Source organism: Bactrocera dorsalis, chromosome 1 (assembly GCF_023373825.1).
Source record: "Bactrocera dorsalis isolate Fly_Bdor chromosome 1, ASM2337382v1, whole genome shotgun sequence".
NCBI lineage: Eukaryota > Metazoa > Arthropoda > Insecta > Diptera > Tephritidae > Bactrocera > Bactrocera dorsalis.
The window spans coordinates 59,631,784-59,653,597 of record NC_064303.1 but is presented as its reverse complement, the minus strand read 5'-3'; the positions used below and the strand labels follow the sequence as shown (position 1 = coordinate 59,653,597).

Genomic DNA, 21,814 nt, shown 5'->3' with positions numbered 1-21,814 from the left:
CATAATTAGATTTGCTGCTCTGCTGACAGCTTTCCACTTTACAGAGGACTCGCACATATGTGCAGTCAAATTTTCCACCGTGATACTACCTCCCAGGGTGGTTTTCAACAATTCCCTTATACTTGAAAACCGTGGGCAATAAAAGAACACGTGTTCAGAGTCTTCTATACACTCTGTACACGTCGGACAGTATTGACTAAAGTCATGACGATATTTGAATAGATAGCTTCTGAAGCAACCATGCCCACTGAGTATTTGGGTAAGGTGGAAATCCAGGTCTCCATGTTTCTTACCTATCCACGAGTGTATGTCCGAAATCAGTCGGTAGGTCCACCGTCCTTTGCATGAAGTTTGCCACCGCTGCTGCCACATTGCAATGCTTTTTATTCTCTCTTCTCTTTTTGCTGTGGTAGACGTCTCTGCCAAGTTATATATTCGCGCGAATTCGTCACCCTGGATGTCAATCGGTGCCATACTGGCTAATACCTCAGCAGCGTCATTTGAAATGGTTCGGAAAGCACTTATCACTCTTATTGCTGAAAGCCTATGCACTGTGTTGATTGGTCTAGCACATGATTTTGTTTCTAGCGCCTGTATCCATATTGGAGCCGCATACAGGATCACTGAACTTATTGCCTTGGCTATTAAACATCGTCGGCTGTAAGCAATTGTTTTCACATTTTTTTGGTTGCGGTATTCTTAACACCCCGTCGTACATCAGGTTCCACAGAAGCGGGCCTAAAACCGAGCCTTGCGGTACTCCACTGGAGATAGGGTAGCTCTGAGTGCCCTCGTCCGTCTCGTATAGCAATCTCCTATTTTGAAAATAACTCATTTAATATTTATCAGATACTGAGGAGCATGTATATCGTGAAGAGCTTTTATTATATTTGCCCACTTTGTGGAGTTGAACGCATTCTTCACATCCAGGGTTATTAGCGCGCAGTATTTTTTCCTACCACCTTTCCATCTTTTTCCGCTTATTGCACATTTTGCAGTATCAACTATTTCTCTTAGTGCGTCAATAGTGGACCTCTTTTTAATAAAGCCGTATTGCCTCTCTGATAATCCGCTGGCTTTTTGGATTGCTAACTCCAAGCGATTTCTTACAATGCTTTCGTACACTTTCCCAATTGTGTCGAGCATGCAAAGAGGTCGATAAGATGAAGGTTCTTCTGGTGGCTTTTTGTCTTTGGGAGTAGAACCAGACGCTGTATCTTCCACGGATCAGGGAACACCTCTTGTACTCGTATGTACATGCGTATATAGGTACTTCTGTTTTGTGCGATTGAGAGCTCGTTTAAGGGTGCCTGCAGAGTGAACACTTGAAGCCGAGCCGAGCGCATTTTCCCATTTACGCAACACTCGAATTTTCGCTCGGCTCGGCTTTAAGCGCCCACTCTGCGCGCACCCTAAGAGATCAATGCGCTATTTACATAAGCATGCACGAATTGTTTGTGTGTTTATGATTATTCTTATGTTCTTGTATTATTAAGCAATTGAGAAATATAGAGATCAATTCGCTTTTTTGCGTGCAATCCTGATTGTTTGTGTTTACCGAGAACAAAGGGTATTGCCGGATGTTTGCCAATGTGGGATTTGAGTATAATTGTGTAATGTATAGGAATGTAGGTGCCTTTGTAGATGTACCGATAATATATTTATGCGTATACATATAGTGTTCATAAACTTATTTATATTTTGTGAAACTGATTCTTTTTTTTTTGTTTTCGCACCAATTAAGGTATTTTGTAAGTTTAATTACCGTTCCATTTAGTTATTACGAAAAATTTTTTCTTTGAAAATTAAATAAGATTTAATAATTTGATATGTCGTACCCAGTGTAGGGTATGATATCATATGCTGTTTCGTAAATAAACTTCTTTTGTATTTGTTTTGTAATTACTTGGCAGATTGTATGCCTTATGCTTGAGTATGCTTGAGTGTACTTATATTTCTTCGCACAGGCGAGAGGGAGAGAAAAGGGAATGGAAAAAAGGTAACTTTGTTAAAAAGTTACATAACCACTTTTGTATGTAAGTATGTGCATGAATAGCATATTATTTTTTGCCTTTTATTGTTTTGCTTTTTTATGTTATCTGTCTAATTTATATTTGTCTAATTTATATATACATACAAACGTGCATAATATGCAACAATAATAAATGGAAACGATACAACCCACTTCATCTTCCCGCAAGGATTTCTTGGGAAGATAACATGTGGAAATGTGTGTATGAGTTTTATCGCCAATTCCTGCATTCCTCCTCTTCTTTCGGTCTATCAGCTGCCTGGTTTCTTGTGCGTGTTGTTGTTTGTAAGTGTGTTTATATGTTTTTAAGCTCGCGCCCGTTTGTTTATTGTATTTATGTATGTATGTATTTTTAGTTTGGAGATTTCGCGCCCGGTTTGTGTTGTATATTGTTATTTAGGCGCTTTAACTTTTCGCGCCTGATATAAGTTTTTGTTTTTGTACAATTATACAATTTTGTATATAGAGGTATATGTGTTTTATATGTACATATGTTGTATGTGTATTCAGATATTTTGAGAGCCGCTTTGCTTGTGTCACTGTACTTTGTCTATTCGTTTTTTTTTAGAATCTTGCTCTGCACACTTTTTTTGCTTCTATTTTTTTTCGTTTTGGCTGTTAAACTATAGTGCCTTTCTTTAAGGCCCGAAAACCCTGAATATTTGGGTGTCCAACTAATTGGGAAGCACACACCTCTGTATTTAAATATTTTATGAGTCACTTAAACTCGCGATTGATGTTACTAAATAAGACGCATTCTTTCAGCTGATCGGAAATACGTTATAATTTATTTTGAACACAAATTCCGGTTACAATAAATGCCAAAGTTAATTAAATTGAAGCAAGTGCGGGATCGATGCGAAACGAAGTGATGTTGAAATAGGAAGGATCACGGCTGATGCAAAGTTATGTAGAAGCGTTTGAACGTTGTAGCGAGAAAATTGTATAAACTGATGAAGCGATGTGAAGCTTAGGCCCGTAAACAAATCGAAAGTATGTATTTCCAAACCGCACAGGATTGGTGAAGATAGAAGTTAGCGCAGATATCCACTCGGCGCAGCGTATATGCGAATATGGTGATAATCTAAAGTTGACGCGCGAATGTTAACGTGCGGCTTGTGTTGATCGAATTGTTTAGAACCTCCTTTTCGATTAGTGGGTAGGGGTATAGGTGTGGTGAGTTGTGTTGTAGTGTCATCAGCTGTGGTGAATAACGCTGTTGTATTAGGAGGCGCCAGTCTTACCAGGTAGAGGGGGTGGATGCTTAACTCATTTAAACAGCTTCTTTGTAAAATATGGTCGAACGAAAGCATGCCCAACGATTGGAATTTAAGTGTGCTCTGCCCGATACACAACTACCTTGGAATAAGCCTTATCAACATCGCGTATAAGGTTCTATCGAGCGTATTGTGTGAAATGTTAAAGCTCACCGTCAAAAAACTGATTCGACCTTATCAGTGTGGCTTTAGACCTGGCAAATCAACAACCGACCAGATATTCACCATGCGCCAAATCTTGGAAAAGGCCCGTGAAAAGAGAATCGACATTCACAACCTCTTCGTCGATTTCAAATGTGCTTTCGACAGCACGAATAGGAGCTGCCTAAATGCGGTATGTCTGAATTTGGTATCCCCGCAAAACTAATTCGGCTGTGTAAACTGACATTGAACAACATCAAAAGCTCCGTTAGGATCGGGGAGGACCTCTCCGAGCCGTTCGATACCAAACGAGGTTTCAGACAAAGCGACTCCCTATCGTGCCACTTCTTCAATCTGTTGCTGGAGAAAATAATTCGGGCTGCAGAACTCAATCGAGCAGGTATAATCTTTTATAAGAGTGTACAGCAGCACCGTTAGTTCTGCTTTCTCCAGACTGGACAAGGAAGCAAACAAATGGGTCTGACAGTGAACGAAGGCAAGACAAACAGTCGTCACACTCGATACTTGGCTCTCTTAACACTGTTGACAGTCATAACTTTGAATTTGTTGAGAGTTTCGTATATTTGGCAACCGGCATAAACAATTGGCTAAATTGTTTAATGATCCAATGATCACTAGCTAAATTCTTTTTATTTCCCATTCTCTGAACTTTTTATGGAATATTAGGAAATGACAGTTTGAAGGAACTAGGTGAAATTATTGATAAGATAAAAAATTTGAATCAGGAAATGTAATTATACTCTGATTAGACCATCTTACAAATTGTCGAAGAAAAGAACTAAACGATTTGCTAAAAAAATACACAAATCTTTTTGCAATACCCAATGACAAATTGACTTATACTACTAACGTTAAAGTCAAAATACGCATAAGAACAGACGCACTGCTATACCCAAAATTCTATCAGTAAATCATGGCTTGAAAGACGAAGTCACCGAGTTAGTTAATAAACTTTTGGATACACATATAATAATACCTTCCCGATCACCCTACAATTCACCTGTGTGTCGCCAAAAAATTAGATGCGTAAATTATTAAAAAATACAGAATGGTTATTGACTATAAAAAACTAAACTGTGTAACAATAGTAGGAACGAGGCCAAGACGAAATATGTCCTGTCAACAAACAAACAGTCGTCGCAATCGTGACGAGGCGACCACGTCACTATTGACAGTCATAACTTCGAAGTTGTAGTTGATATCATCTGTCTTGGAACCAGCATTAACAGCAGCAACAATGTCAGCCTGGAAATCCAACACAGGGTAACTCTTGCCAACAGGTGCAACTTCGGACTAAGTAGACAATTTAGAGTAAAGTCATCTCTCGGCGAACAAACACAAAGCCTTTTAAGTCACTCATTATTCCCGTCCTGCTATATGGTGCAGAGGTATGGACGATGACAACAGCTAATGAGTCGACGTTGCGAGTTTTCGAGAGAAGGTTCTGTGAAAAATTTATGTTCCCTTGCGCGTTGGCCACGGCGAATATCGCATTCGATGAAACGATGAGCGGTTAGCGGTATACGACGACAGTTCAGCGAATCAGGAGACAGCGGCTACGCTGGCTAGGTCCTGTCGTACGTGTGGACGAAAACACTCCAGCTCTGAAAGTATTCGACGCAATACCAGCCAGGGGAAGCACAGGAAGAGGAAGATCTCCGCTCCGTTGGAAAGACCAGGTGGAGAACGACCTGGTTTCGCTTGCCTTTTCCAATAGGCGCCTCGTTGCGAAAAGAAGAAACGACTGACGCGCTGTTGTTATCTTGTTTATAAACGCGTAAGCCATGTAAGAAGGACAAGAAGTTACAATAGTGGACAGATACCCTATACCATACATTAACGGAGTACTTGCACAGTTAGGCAACAATAAAACTTTTTCTGTGTTAGACCTCAAGAGTGGCCCCCATCAAAAACAACAACAAAAGCAGTTATTATCTCTTATATATAAAAATGAATCGCAAAATGTGTTGGTAAGCGCATAACTCAACAACGCCTGGACCAATTTGACCAATTCTTTTTTATAAATGTCCGCTGAGGCTCAAAGATGGTTTTTACGGCAAGAAAAATTCGAATTATTGCCGGAAACCTCCTAAAAACAGACCTTTTCTTTTCTCCATACAAACGAATGAATGTTGGTTTATTAGTAACTAAGAGAACGACTGAACCAATCTTCATGAAATTTTCGGAGAATGTTCTGTGTGAATCGGGGAAGGTTAAGAAATAAAAAAAACTGTATGCTCTTTGTGAGGAAAAGTCGGAAAATTGGATTTTCCAAAAAATTAAATTTTTCATTACAATTTTTCTTTTAATTTTTTTTTTGTTTTGTTTTTCAATTATTTGAGTCGTTCAAATTTGTCGTTTGCTTCAAAAATTTTTGAAAATTGTTCGGTGAAAAAAGTGATTACAGATTGAAATTTGTTACGATGCCACGAAGAGGTCGCGCTAATATCGGTCGGCATTCTTTTTGGCATCAACATACATTAGCAACCCAAGGTATACGTGCGGTATTATGGATCGCGGTCAATCAGCAAGCGATCGTCACGATGTCACAGCAAGACTTTTCAAGCAATAGCTTCGATGGACTTTATCTTGAAGTAACGTACATATATATGGTGCTGTTAGATGCTAGATATACTCTCTTGAGTGGCAAAAGAAAGGTTTGTCGCACGCAAACATTCTTCTTTGGGTTGTGGATGGTGGTTACTACAGATCAAATTGATGAAATCATTTAATCATGCGGAAATTCCTGATGCAAAGAAAGATCCAGTATTATAAATACCAATAAGGTTAATGGACCTTGCGGACACCACAATCCCACTTCGGTTTGTGTGTCTCACAATAAATGCACGAAACAGTTTCCACGTACTTTTATTTCGGAAACACAAACTAGAAATGATGAATATCCACTCTATCGGCGTTGCTCACCAGACGACAATGGTAGAACATCCAGCATTCAATTTGGAAGAGTGATAGTCACTTTGAAGTTGACGAAGTTGACAACACATGGATCGTACTATATTCACCATTATTGTCTAATTCACATTCAAAACTCATATCAATGTTGAGCATTGCAATTTGGTGTAATCGATAAAATACGTTTGTAAATAAGTCACCAAAAGAAGCAACATGGCGGTTATTGGTCTTGAACGATACGGTCGATACGTGAACTGCAATAAAGCACTTTGTAGGATATTTAATTTTGCAATTCATGATCCATTTGCGAGAACATTGCTCTATTCGGAAATGCCACGCCAACAGTAGATCCAGCACATCCCGGAGTGTTCTCAACTAATGCATTAACACGAATTTACACAATACACCCGACGACAGAACGACGATTGTTTCTACCTTCGGTTGCTATTGATAAATGTATGCGGTTCAACTTCATTTAAGTCATTGCGTACTGTGAATGATAAGGTGTGTGGATCTTTTTGAGAAGCAAGCCAGCAATTTCAAATTCTGAAAAATGATAATTACTGGAATGCAAGTGAAGTTCGCACATTTTTCGCGATAATCATTTCGACATATAAAATATCATATCATTCCAAAAAATGTTCTTTATCAAGCTGTGTTACATTGAAAAAAAAAAAGATAAATTTAACTTTATTTTCATTTCAAAACACATAATTTCACGCAGGAAAACGGCTGCTGGGTCAGCTAGTTATATAATAAGGGTGATTTTTTAAGAGCTTGATAACTTTTTAAAAAAAAAAAACGCATAAAATTTGCAAAATCTCATCGGTTCTTTATTTGAAACGTTAGATTGGTTCATGACATTTACTTTTTGAAGATAATTTCATTTAAATGTTGACCGCGGCTGCGTCTTAGGTGGTCCATTCGGAAAGTCCAATTTTGGGCAACTTTTTCGAGCATTTCGGCCGGAATAGCCCGAATTTCTTCGGAAATGTTGTCTTCCAAAGCTGGAATAGTTGCTGGCTTATTTCTGTAGACTTTAGACTTGACGTAGCCCCACAAAAAATAGTCTAAAGGCGTTAAATCGCATGATCTTGGTGGCCAACTTACGGGTCCATTTCTTGAGATGAATTGTTGTCCGAAGTTTTCCCTCAAAATGGCCATAGAATCGCGAGCTGTGTGGCATGTAGCGCCATCTTGTTGAAACCACATGTCAACCAAGTTCAGTTCTTCCATTTTTGGCAACAAAAAGTTTGTTAGCATCGAACGATAGCGATCGCCATTCACCGTAACGTTGCGTCCAACAGCATCTTTGAAAAAATACGGTCCAATGATTCCACCAGCGTACAAACCACACCAAACAGTGCATTTTTCGGGATGCATGGGCAGTTCTTGAACGGCTTCTGGTTGCTCTTCACCCCAAATGCGGCAATTTTGCTTATTTACGTAGCCATTCAACCAGAAATGAGCCTCATCGCTGAACAAAATTAAAGCGCGAAACACATTTCGAACCGAACACTGATTTTGGTAATAAAATTCAATGATTTGCAAGCGTTGCTCGTTAGTAAGTCTATTCATGATGAAATGTCAAAGCATACTGAGCATCTTTCTCTTTGACACCATGTCTGAAATCCCACGTGATCTGTCAAATACTAATGCATGAAAATCCTAACCTCAAAAAAATCACCCGTTATAAAAATTTTGACCTTATATCCAAGACTCGAAATGTAGCCAATATTAAATGTCAACTAGACAAATGCTGGACATACGCTTCACATAGACATATTCTCAATTGAAAAAAATTAATCTTAACAGAAATAGAAAATTTTCAAAACTTGCACAAGCAAGAATAATTCAGACAAAATCAATAGAAGATATAAAAAAACTTTGCAGAACATGTTATTTTATTATTGAGTACCCAAGAGCGTCATAGTAGAACACGAAATGTTTCTTAATTTTGCCAGTATTAAATTTAAATGTTTTTAAAGCCCCGCAATACAAGAGTTGGAGGATGGAGTCATGTCCTCACGCAAGTGAGGAAAGTTCTCTGATCGCCATTCACTTGGGAGTGGCCAGAAACGATTTTTTACATATGACTCAAGCAGCTCACGACTTCCGGTCTTTGACGAAGTATCCTCTGGGTAGCCTAAGAACACCCGTTTGAAGGCGAGCTAAAGTGAGAAGGCGAAATATCCCCTACTTAGGGGATAAACACCCTCAATGAAAACCAACAATCAACCTCGGATGAGAGACCTCCCTTTTGATGACGACCATGCAAACGAAAGAAGGACTACGAATTGAGGGCATGCACCTGGAATGTCCGGTCCCTTAATTGAGAAGGTGCCGCTGCCCAGCTGGTTGATGTCCTCGTGAAAATAAAGGCTGACATCACCGCCGTCCAGGAAATGCGATGGACGGGACAAGGACAGAGACGAGAAGGTCCTTGTGACGTTTACTACAGTGGCCATGTAAAGGAGCCTAGGTTTGGTGTTGGATTCGTGGTGGGAGAGAGACTTATCGAAGCGAGGTTCTTCAACATACGGCTGATTTGCGCCCACGCCCCGACGGAAGAGAAGGACGATGTGACCAAAGATGCCTTTTATGAGTGCTTGGAGCGCCCCCGATTTTCTACTCGGCTTACACTCCTGCTCTCTGAGAGCCCTCGTCAACAACTCGGTATAAGGGAACTGTGGGACGGCATTTCAAACTCCTTACGTACAGCTGCAACCAACCATTGGTTTTCGGAAAGTGCAAAAGAACAGCTGGTACGACGAGGAGTGCCGTGTCGCAGCGGAGAGAAAACAGGCTGCCTACCTCGCAACGTTACGTGCGGGATGGGATAGCTACCGAGAGTTGAAGAGGGAAGCGAGACGCATTTGTAGACAGAAAAAGAAAGAGGCCGAAATGCGTGACTACGAACAGCTTGATAAGCTGGCCGGCAGGGGTAATGCTCGAAAATTCTACGAAAAGATGCGGCGGCTTACAGAAGGTTTCGAGACCAGAGCATTCTCTTGTAGAACCCCCCAAGGTGATCTAGCCACCGATGCCCAGAGCATACTTAAATTATGGAGGGAAAACTTCTCCAGCCTGCTGAATGGCAGTGAACGCACAACACCAGGAGAAGGCGAACCCGATACCCCAATCAATGACGATGGAGCAGACGTTCCATTGCCCGACCATGAAGAAGTTCGAATAGCAATTGCCCGCCTGAAAAACAACAAAGCGGCAGGGGCCGATGGATTGCCGGCCGAGCTATTCAAACACGGCGGCGAAGAATTGAGAAGGAGCATGCATCAGCTTCTTTGTAAAATATGGTCGGATGAAAGCATGCCCAACGATTGGAATTTAAGTGTGCTCTGCCCAATCCATAAAAAAGGAGACCCCACAATCTGCGCCAACTACCGTGGCGCCTCCTCAACATCGCGTACAAGGTCCTATCGAGCGTATTATGTGAAAGATTAAAGCCCACCGTCAACAAACTGATTGGACCTTATCAGTGTGGCTTCAGACCTGGTAAATCAACAACGTACCAGATATTCACCATGCGCCAAATCTTGGAAAAGACCCGTGAAAGGAGAATCGACACTCACCACCTATTCGTAGATTTCAAAGCTGCTTTCGACAGCTCGAAAAGGAGCTTCCTTTATGCCGCGATGAACAAGGAGGCAAGGCAAATGGGTCTGGCAGTGAACGAGGGCAAGACGAGATATCTCCTGTCATCAAACAAACAGTCGTCGCACTCGCGACTTGGCTCCCACGTCACTGTTGACAGTCATAACTTTGAAGTTGTAAATAATTTCGTCTATTTAGAAACCAGCGTAAACACCACCAACAATGTCAGTATGGAAATCCAACGCAGGATTACTCCTGCCAACAGGTGCTACTTCGGACTGAGTAGGCAATTGAAAAGTAAAGTCCTCTCTCGACGAACTAAAGCCAAACTCTATAAGTCGCTCATAATTCCCGTCCTGCTATATGGTGCAGAGGCTTGGACGATGACAACAACCGATGAGTCGACGTTGCGAGTTTTCGAGGGAAAAGTTCTGCGAAAGATTTATGGTCCTTTGCGCGTTGGCCACGGCGAATATCGCATTCGATGGAACGATGAGCTGTACGAGATGTACGACGACATTGACATAGTTCAGCGAATTAAAAGACAGCGGATACGCTGGCTAGGTCATGTTGTCCGAATGGATGAAAACACTCCAGCTCTGAAAGTATTCGACGCAGTACCCGCCGCGGGAAGCAGAGGAAGAGGAAGACCTCCACTCCGTTGGAAGGACCAAGTGGAGAAAGATCTGGCTTCGCTTGGAATATCCAATTGGCGCCACGTAGCGAAAAGAAGAAACGACTGGCGCGCTGTTGTTTACTCGGCTATAATCGCGTAAGTGGTGTCTACGCCAGTAAAGAAGAAGAATACAAGAGTTCTGTAAACAGGCAAGTTGAAAGATTTTCATTCCACCTTTTCAGAAATTATGAGTCGCTTAAAAACAAAACAGGTACAACGGACATTTGACGAATTATTGGACAGAGCTGTCTACGAGTACAATTACTCAACACATTCCGTAACAAAACAGCGCCCTCTAAAAATATTTTTCGACAGAAACGTGACCACAGATCTTGAAAAATACGATAAAAGTAGACAGAATAACATAGAAAAACTAAACCAAAAATATGCAACTGACCTAGAATAACAAGGACCGCAAAGAAATTAAAACACAAACCATTACCAGCTATAAATAGGGATAGGGAATTACAAGCGTCATCATAAAGTTAATTCACTGAATAGATACTCAGCAAATAGAAATCGAACTTCTAAAAATTAAAAAAAGCTATCTCTTTCAAACTCTAGCCCATAAAATATGTAGTACAAAAACTCTCTGCAGTAAATACACTCATTTTTCAAAACCGCCGAACTAGATAAACAAAAATTGGATTGGATCATCCTGGAAATATGTTGCAGGAAATCCAAATAATGATGGATCTTTTAATGATACAAAACAACCTCAATAGCCTTAATACAAGCAATAACGATTAGGTCACTACAAATAAACAGAATTAAAAATCGTTAATGTTAACTACAATCTCAAATATGTTGAAAAATGCAATCAGAAGAGATAATTGGTTTAATAATGAAATGGCAATAAGTTTCCAAAATCAAGTCAAATTAATAAAAGAAGAATTAATAAACGTTAAATATGCAACTCGATGGACAAAACTGAACATAATAAACACTTTATAGTACTTCTAAACGAAGTAGAATTAGAAGAAGTCCACAAAATTTTTCCAAAAATAATATAACAACTCTGGGTCAAAACACGTCAAGTGATCCAAAGAAATTTCGCAAAATCACCGATTCTGAAAATTAGCAGTTCATTAGTAGGGTAACCAAACGCATACTCTGTCGATATAAATATTTCCTCAAAATTCTTTTTTTGTTAAAGTTATTGAAGATATTAGAGTAGGATAAAATTGTAAAATTATTTTCTCGTAAACTACTAGAGATATATCGATGAAATTTTGTTAAATAATAATATTTAACATAATTTTTTGTTAAGCATTTGAAATTTTTCATGTGCTCTTCACGCTAAAAATAAAACTGAAACATGTGTGAAACAACGCGGAAAATATTCACCATATCGATCGATGTTTCTACTGATCATTTAAATTAAACAAACATCCACTTCAAGTATCGGAAATATCAACAACGTATAAATTGTAAATTCTGCTGACCATGGAATATCCAATAAACTACGCCGGTAATAATTTCGACGCCACTGCCTTTGATCCACAGCTAGGTTAGAGTATTTTTAAGGGAGTATTGTCAGTTGCATTTTGGAAATCAATAAAATAAAACTTAACTTATATGTACTTGTATGATCAGGACGACGAGGCAAGTTGAAATCCCGGTCATTGATGGACAGTATGGAATTGTAGATGATGACAAAATATATAAAATTGAAAGGTCTCCTAATATGTTTAGTGTACATGTCTTTTACGAAAATAGTGATTTTAAGATATGCCATCTCAGGCCTAAAATTTTCCAAATTGAACTATAACTTTGCAAGCCCTCACATACAGAACTACCGAGTACGTCGTCCCTATATGTAAAGCGATTTTTGATCGAAAATGTCAGTAAACCTCTGTGATTTTTTATTGGAATTTGGAAGACACTTTTTCTCATTCTTAAAATAGATAAAAATAAGGTTTTTACTTCTCCAACTCCTATTTACCTAAAATGAGAGTTTTTAAACAAATTGCTGACTTCACATCCGCAGCCCATCCGGGTTTCGCAATGACACATACATAATTAACAAACATTTTAAGTTATCAATTTTAACACACATACTAATAATCTCTTCTTTGGGGTTTATAAAAAATTTAAAAGTAAAAGGATATTAGGTATTTTTAAGTTTTCTTTTAATATTTGAAAAGTTTCTTTTTATTTCTAATGGTTGTACAAAGTCTTATGAAGTTAATATCTACAAAACAAAAAGCCACTACTTTTTAGCCTGAGCTTCCCTGTTAACGATATTAGAGCCGCTCGGAGCCGCCATATGCCAACATTCGTAGTTGTTTCCTTTCGTAGGTCGATCCCTACTAATTCGGAGGTTTGCCGTGGGAATTTTTAATACTAACGCAAAAGTCTTATTTACCGGAAGTCTGAGCTGTTTAAATTGTATTCGTAGAACAGTTTGGATATGAGTTAGTTGCTGTGTTGGTGATAATGGTTGCTATCTCGATGTCAGCACTACTGAAAATATTAAAATTTCTTAAATATGGATTATTTAATATAGAGATTCATCCAGAGGAATGTTACAATTTCTGCTTAAATTTGGAATGGGGAAAATTTATTTATTTATTTATATTTATTTATTTATTTATTTAGTAAAGTCTATGAACATTAAATTCTTACAGACTAATGAAAAACTAGGATGCATATTAGAATTCTAAAATAATTAAATTACAATAACATGAGTAGATAACTTAAACTAAAAAACAGAATTGGCGGTATTAATGAAGGATGCCCTAGTGTGAGAGAAATCAAGAAGAACTTTCTCGGAAATCGAGTTAAACTCACGCATAGCCCTCCTGGGGGGGGAGCATATTCAGCAAAATTAGTACTTTCCTTTTTGTAATAAAATGGGGAAATGGATCTGAGACAATGCTGGGGAGTATTGAAGTTAAGTTTCCCTAATAAGTAGGGACAGTCAATACCACCGTTAATTACATTGTAGACAAATGAAAGGGAGAGAACGGACCTTCGATTTTCCAGTAATTTAAGATGTAAAAGCAATAAACGCGATGTATACGATGGTGTTGGGTCAACAAACTTTAAGGAGCGGAGAGCATATTTAAGAAAGATCTTTTGAACACGCTCGATCCTGTTAATTGACGATATGCAATATGGTCTCCAAATAAACACTGCATACTCCAAAATGGACCGCACAAAACATGTGTACAGTAATTTTAACGTGTAGGGGTCGGAAAAATTTGTAGAATTTCGACGGACAAAGCCGAGTACAGAAAATGATTTTGAAGTGATATAGTTGATGTGATTACTGAAAGAAAATCTGTTGTCAAAGATTACCCCAAGATCTTTGATTTCAGTAACGCATTTTAGGACGCAATTAGAAATATTGTAGCTAGAAGATAAGATGTTGCGTCCCCTACCATAAGAGATCTGTGAGCATTTATCTAGATTCAGAAAAAGCTTCGATTTCAGGCACCAATTATGAAAAGTATCAATATCACATTGAAGTTTGTGAACATCGTGTGTGTTTTTGATTAATGCAAAAATTTTTAAGTCATCTGCATATAACAGAAAGTTGGCGAAAGAGAAGCAGCAGGAAATGTCATTGATAAACAGCACAAAGAGAAGTGGACCCAAGACGCTTCCTTGTGGGACTCCCGAAGACGCAATGAATGAATCAGATGACACTCCATCGACACTGACAACGCATCGTCTGTTTTGCAGATATGATTTAATCCACTTCAAGAAGACCGAGTGAAACCCCAGAGATGATAATTTTTTAATTAGAATATTGTGTGATACTTTATCAAAGGCTTTAGACAAATCTGTGTAGACACAATCTACCTGAAATCCAGCAGAGAAAGCAGACATACAATAATCGCGAAAAACTGCTAAGTTTGACACAGTGGAGCGCCCAGAGAAAAACCCATGCTGATTGATCGTAATTATTGATTTTACTGCAAAGAATAATTTATTTTTAACAGAACACTCAAAAATTTTCGAAATAGTAGAAAGTTTAGAATTAGGCCTGTAATTGGAGACAACATCCTTTCTACCACCTTTATGAATAGGGGTAATGCATGTCAATTTCCAGTCAGAACTAAAATACCCGGTGGTGAGAGACTTATTGAAGATAAGCATAAGAGGATATACTAAGTCAGTACAATTTTTTATAAGTATGGGCGGAAGCCCATCCAAATCCAATTTGGAAGAAGACTTAATATCACAAATAGCCTTGGCAATATCGTTCTGTGAAAGACACAGTGAGCCAAAATTTATGGATGGGAAGTTATTAGCTGGAAAAGTGGAACTCGTACCATCATCTTGAATATAGTTCGATTTGAAAAATTCAGGCGACTTATCACCCCAGCGTAAAGCAGAAGGAATGGCCGAATACGCTTTTCTAGATTTTACAAAGTTCCAAAAGAACTTAGGGTTCGGCTTAATTGTAGACTCCGTATTATTAATAAAACTTGTATAGAGAAACTTATCCAATTCATTAAACAGTTGTGTGTAGTGCTGATATTGAACAAAGGAAACATGAGATTTAGTTGAAGAGAATTTTCTATAGTATATATTTCTAAGACTTTTTAGACGTTTAAGGTCCTTAGTGTACCAAGGCAATTTATATGGTTGTTTATTTTTAAGCGGGATATTATAACGACAAAATTCGTGAATTGATTTCTTAAGAGTGGAGAAACTATTAGCTGTATCAAGTCCCGATAGTAAATCATCCCATTTAATTTCAAAGAGCTGATTGTTGAGACGTTCAAAATCACAGAATGTAAAATTAAAACCAAGCCCATCAATAGGTTTAACAGGAGCGAAAAATAAGTATCCACCTCAAACGCTAGCGGAGAATGATGGATGGTGGCTCGAGTAATTGGAGAGAATCCATCAAGAAACCTAAATTTTAAATTATCACTGAGAAAGACTAAGTCAAGAAATCGATCGAGACTATTTGAATATGAGTTGATTTGAATCAGATTGAGACTAAGCAAGCTATCAATGAGAAATAAGTCCTGAGAAGACGAAAAATTTGAAAGAATAAGAGCAGGACTATAGGAACAACCAGACCAGACGATATTGCTTAAATTAAAGTCACCCAAAACACAAACATTATTCTCTTTCACCTTATATAACACCAGCGAGGAAATATTATTTGCGTGCAACTTATATAGGGTGATTTTTTAAGAGCTTGATAACTTTTTTTTAAAAAAAAACGCATAAAATTTGCAAAATCTCATCGGTTCTTTATTTGAAACGTTAGATTGGTTCATGACATTTACTTTTTGAAGATAATTTCATTTAAATGTTGACCGCGGCTGCGTCTTAGGTGGTCCATTCGGAAAGTCCAATTTTGGGCAACTTTTTCGAGCATTTCGGCCGGAATAGCCCGAATTTCTTCGGAAATGTTGTCTTCCAAAGCTGGAATAGTTGCTGGCTTATTTCTGTAGACTTTAGACTTGACGTAGCCCCACAAAAAATAGTCTAAAGGCGTTAAATCGCATGATCTTGGTGGCCAACTTACGGGTCCATTTCTTGAGATGAATTGTTGTCCGAAGTTTTCCCTCAAAATGGCCATAGAATCGCGAGCTGTGTGGCATGTAGCGCCATCTTGTTGAAACCACATGTCAACCAAGTTCAGTTCTTCCATTTTTGGCAACAAAAAGTTTGTTAGCATCGAACGATAGCGATCGCCATTCACCGTAACGTTGCGTCCAACAGCATCTTTGAAAAAATACGGTCCAATGATTCCACCAGCGTACAAACCACACCAAACAGTGCATTTTTCGGGATGCATGGGCAGTTCTTGAACGGCTTCTGGTTGCTCTTCACCCCAAATGCGGCAATTTTGCTTATTTACGTAGCCATTCAACCAGAAATGAGCCTCATCGCTGAACAATGAACATTTCGTAAGGCAACTGCTTCAAAGTGTATGTGCGTCTTCCACGAAGCTTCTGTTTAATATATGCCCACACATTTTCAATAGGGTTTACATAGGGCGACTGCGACGGCCAATCCAATGTAACGATGCCAGATTGAATTTTCCACTGAATACAGAGCTTGCTGCGGTGCTTAGGATCGTTGTCATCCTGCAGAATCTCCTCTTCTTCTTTACTGGCGTAGACACCGCTTATGCGATTATAGCCGAGTCAACAACAGCGCGCCAGTCGTTTCTTCTCTTCGCTACGTGGCGCCAATTGGATATTCCAAGCGAAGCCAGGTCCTTCTCCACTTGCTCCTTCCAACGGAGTGGAGGTCTTCCTCTTCCTCTGCTTCCCGCGGCGGGTACTGCGTCGAATACTTTCAGAGCTGGAGTGTTTTCATCCATCCGGACAACATGGCCCACAGCGTAGCCGCTGTCTTTTAATTCGCTGAACTATGTCAATGTCGTCGTATATCTCGTACAGCTCATCGCTCCATCGAATGCGATATTCGCCGTGGTCAACGCGCAAAGGACCATAAATCTTTCGCAGAACTTTTCTCTCGAAAACTCCCAACGTCGACTCATCGGTTGTTGTCATCGTCCAAGCCTCTGCACCATATAGCAGGACGGGAATTATGAGCGACTTATACAGTTTGGTATTTGTTCATCGAGAGAGGACTTTACTTTTCAATTGCCTACTCAGTCCGAAGTAGCACCTGCTGGCAAGAGTAATCCTGCGTTGGATTTCCAGGCTGTAATTGTTGGTGGTGTTTACGCTGGTATAGACGAAATTATCTACAACTTCAAAGTTATGACTGTCAACACTGACGTGGGAGTCAAGTCGCGAGTGCGACTACTGTTTGTTTGATGACAGGAGATATTTCGTCTTTCCCTCGTTCACTGCCAGACCAATTTGCGTTGCTTCCTCGTTCATTCTGGAGAAAGCAGAACTAATGGCGCGGATGTTGTGGCCGATGATATCAATATCATCGGCATACGCCAGCAGCTGTACACTCTTATAAGAGATTGTACCTGCTCGATTCAGTTCTGCAGCTCGAATAATTTTCCCCAGCAGCAGATTGAAAAAGTCGCACGATAGGGAGTCGCCTTGTCTGAAACATGGTTTGGTATCGATCGGCTCGGAGAGGTCCTTCCCGATCCTGACGGAGCTTTTGGTGCTGCTCAACGTCAGTTTACACAGCCGTATTAGTTTTGAGGGGATACCAAATTCAGACATCGCGGCATAAAGGCAGCTCCTTTTCGTGCTGTCGAAAGCAGCTTTGACATCGACGAAAAGGTGGTGTGTGTCGATTCTCCTTTCACGGGTCTTTTCCAAGATTTGGCGCATGGTGAATATCTGGTCGGTTGTTGATTTACCAGGTCTAAAGCCACACTGATAAGGTCGAATCAGTTTGTTGACGGTGGGCTTTAATCTTTCACAATATACGCTCGATAGAACCTTGTACGCGATGTTGAGGAGGCTTATCCCACGGTAGTTGGCGCAGATTGTGCGGTCTCCTTTTTCATGGATTGGGCATAGCATACTTAAATTCCAATCGTTGGGCATGCTTTCATCCGAACATATTTTACAAAGAAGCTGATGCATGCTCCTTATCAGTTCTTCGCCGCCGTGCTTGAATAGCTCGGCCGGCAATCCATCGTCCCCTGCCGCTTTGTTGTTTTTCAGGCGTGCAATTGCTATTCGAACTTCTTCATGGTCGGGCAATGGAACGTCTGCTCCATCGTCATCGATTGGGGTATCGGGCTCGTCTTCTCCTGGTGTTGTGCGTTCACTGCCATTCAGCAGGATGGAGAAGTGTTCCCTCCATAATTTAAGTATGCTCTGGACATAGGTGGCTAGATCACCTTGGGGGGTTCTACAAAATTATGCTCCGGTCTTGAAACCTTCTGTAAGTCGCCGCATCTTTTCGTAGAATTTTCGAGCATTACCCCTGTCGGCCAGCTTATCAAGCTCTTCGTACTCACGCATTTCGGCCTCTTTCTTCTTCTCTCTGCAAATACGTATCGCTTCCCTCTTTAACTCTCGGTATCTATCCCATCCCGTACGTGTTGTGGTCGATCGTAATGTTGCGAGGTAGGCAGCCTGTTTTCTCTCCACTGCGACACGGCACTCCTCGTCGTACCAGCTGTTCTTTTGCACTTTCCGAAAACCAATGGTTTCGGTTGCAGCTATACGTAAGGAGTTTGAAATCCCGTCCCACAGTTCCCTTATACCGAGTTGTTGACGAGTGCTCTCAGAGAGCAGGAGTGCAAGCCGAGTAGAAAATCGTTCGGCTGTCTGTTGTGATTGCAGCTTCTCGACGCCGAACCTTCCTTGTGTTTGTTGGCGTGCGTTTTTAGCTGCACAGAGGCGGGTGCGAATTTTGGCTGCAACAATATAGTGGTCCGAGTCGATGTTAGGACCTCGGAGCGCACGCACATCTAAAACACTGGAGACGAGTCTTCCGTCTATCACAACATGATCGATCTGGTTGGTGGTTTTTCGATCCGGATACAGCCAGGTAGCTTGATGTATCTTCTTATGCTGGAACCTAGTACTACAGATAACCATATTTCGGGCCCCGGCGAAGTCGATCAGCCTCAACCCATTTGGGGATGTTTTCTCGTGTAGGCCGACCGTAGTGCCAAAGATACCTTCTTTGCCCACCCTGGCGTTGAAGTCGCCAAGCACGATTTTTACATCGTGGCGGGGGCATCTCACATAAGTGCACTCCAAGCACTCATAAAAAGCATCTTTGGTCACATCGTCCTTCTCTTCCGTCGGGGCGTGGGCGCAAATCAGCGATATGTTGAAGAACCTCCCTTTGATGCGGATCGTGGCTAGACGTTCATTCACCGGAGTGAATGATAGTACTCGGTGACGGAGTCTCTCTCCCACCACGAATCCCACACCAAACTTGCGCTCCTTTATATGGCCACTGTAGTAAATGTCACAAGGACCTACTCGTCTCTGTCCTTGTCCCGTCCATCGCATTTCCTGGACGGCGGTGATGTCAGCCTTTATTTTCACGAGGACATCAGGCAGCTGGGCAGCGTCCCCTTCCCAATTAAGGGGCCGGACATTCCAGGTGCATGCCCTCTATTCGTAGTCCTTATTTCGTTTGCCATGGTCGTCATCAAAAGGGGGGTCTCTCATCCGAGGCTGATTGTTGGTTTTCATTGGGAATGTTTTTTACGTGGCGGGTCCCAAGCCCAGCACAGAACCCTAAGTAGGGGATATTTCGCCTTCTCACTTTAGCTCACCTTCAAACGGATGTTCTTAGGCTACCCAGAGGATACTTGGTCAAAGACCGGAAGTCGTGAGCTGCTTGAGTCATTTGTAAAAGAATCGTTTCTGGCCACTCCCAAGTGAATGGCGATCAGAGAACTTTCCTCACTGCGTGAACTTTTAAACATGACTCCATCGTCCAGTCAGTAAAAAGGTACAAAGTGCCGAATCCCTGCTTTGAGAAGCAGCCTCAAAGATGCACCTTTATTCCATGTTTTTCGGTCCGCTGAACAAGCCTATTGGTGGAAGTTGACCAGGCTCGCGTGAGGACAGAACGTGCCCATACAGAACATTCATTAGTAAAAATGACATTTTCAAAATCTCTATCAATATTCTCATGCGCCCAAGCGATTCGCTTTGTCACAAGTTTTTCAGTCAACAGAGGCTTCTTCATTGTGCTGCGCAATTTCAGATCATGAGTATGAAGAAGGGTTCGGATAGTTTCGTAGGATATATGTAAACCTTTTGCCATTAATTTTGCTTGTCCTTGCCGCAGTGTTAAAGCAGGATTCCGCGAAAACAGATTCACTATTCTTTTTTCATTTTTTTGTTCACTTTTCCTATTGAACCACGTTCTGGTAAATCATCGGCATTTTTAGCCAATATCTATTGCTGTTTTCAGTTCTGTACAAATGCCTTCGACTTTCTCATATATTTAGCAGCCGCTGATTGCGACATTTTGGGACCTTTCGGGTGGATGCAAAGGAACACAACTTCGTAGCGCGACGTGTACTTTGCACTCATGGCGTTTAACGTGATTCTCTTTCAAAAGATTAACGACAACTGAACCTTTGTTGACAATGCATCAAGGACAAAGCTTATCTCTATCGGCTCTCGAAGGAATTAGAGCGAAATTTTTCATTAACTGTCGGTTAAGTCGACCACGCTCTTACTTGACATACTGTATTTAGTATGTATAAAGTGTATATATAAATATATTTTGTAAAATAAGAACGACGCGAAGGGCTTAAGTTATAAAATAGTACTCAGCTCTGGTTGCCCAGAGCTCTCTATTTATAGAATTTCTTATCCTAATTCATATATGCACCACATGCAGAGTTCATACACATATCTCAATACTAATCTACAGTACATACCAACAGTATGTACACATATCTTAAACATAAATATTCTGAACGACATACACAAGTTTTTCTTATCTATTATTAGTTTACGATCATTTGCGTTCCTTTGCATTGCATTCATTAAATACTACAGTCTATAATCAATGTACCCGATATAAACATTTATTAAACTGATGATTGAAATGTGTATTTGTTCATACATACATATTTATATTTACGATTGTAGTTTTATGTGTTAGCGATAATGCATAAATATTTGAAATATAATATCTGTTTTTATACAGATTTACAAAAATATCTCATTTACTATTGAAGCCGTTAAGAACTGTTCAGAAATCTGAATATGATCAGTATATTGAGCTGAGTCGATTTAGCCATGTACATCTGTCTGTCCGTCTGTTCGTCTCTTCAAGAAGCTGCTCATTTGTCAAAACTGCCGCTATCGGACCAATATAACATATAGCCGCCATACAAACTGAACGATCGGGATCAAGTTCTTGTATGGAAAACTTTCACATTTAACAATGTACAATATCTTCACAAAAGTTGGCACAAGTTATTTTGTAAGATAATAACGTTATATACGAAGAAATGGTTCAGATCGGCTTACTACAGCATATAGATGCTTTACAAACTGAACGATCGGAATCTAGTGCTGGTATGGAAAACGTTTGCATTTCACAAGCTATATTCATGAAATTCGGTACAGATTATTTTCTAAGGCAAAAATGTAATCTCCGAAGAAATTGTTCAGATCAATTAACTATAGCATACAGGTGCCATACAAACTGAATCATCGGAATCAAATGCTTGCATGGGAAACTTCCTCATTTGACGATATATGTTCAGGAAAATTGGTATGAGTTATTGTT

At 40.1% G+C, this 21,814-nt stretch overlaps 1 protein-coding gene across 2 annotated transcripts in view; it reads left to right on the top strand.

Annotated features, from left to right (window-relative positions):
• Window positions 1-21,814, top strand: part of LOC125780259 (uncharacterized) — a 464,637-nt gene that overhangs the window by 374,621 nt on the left and 68,202 nt on the right. The window lies entirely within an intron of this gene.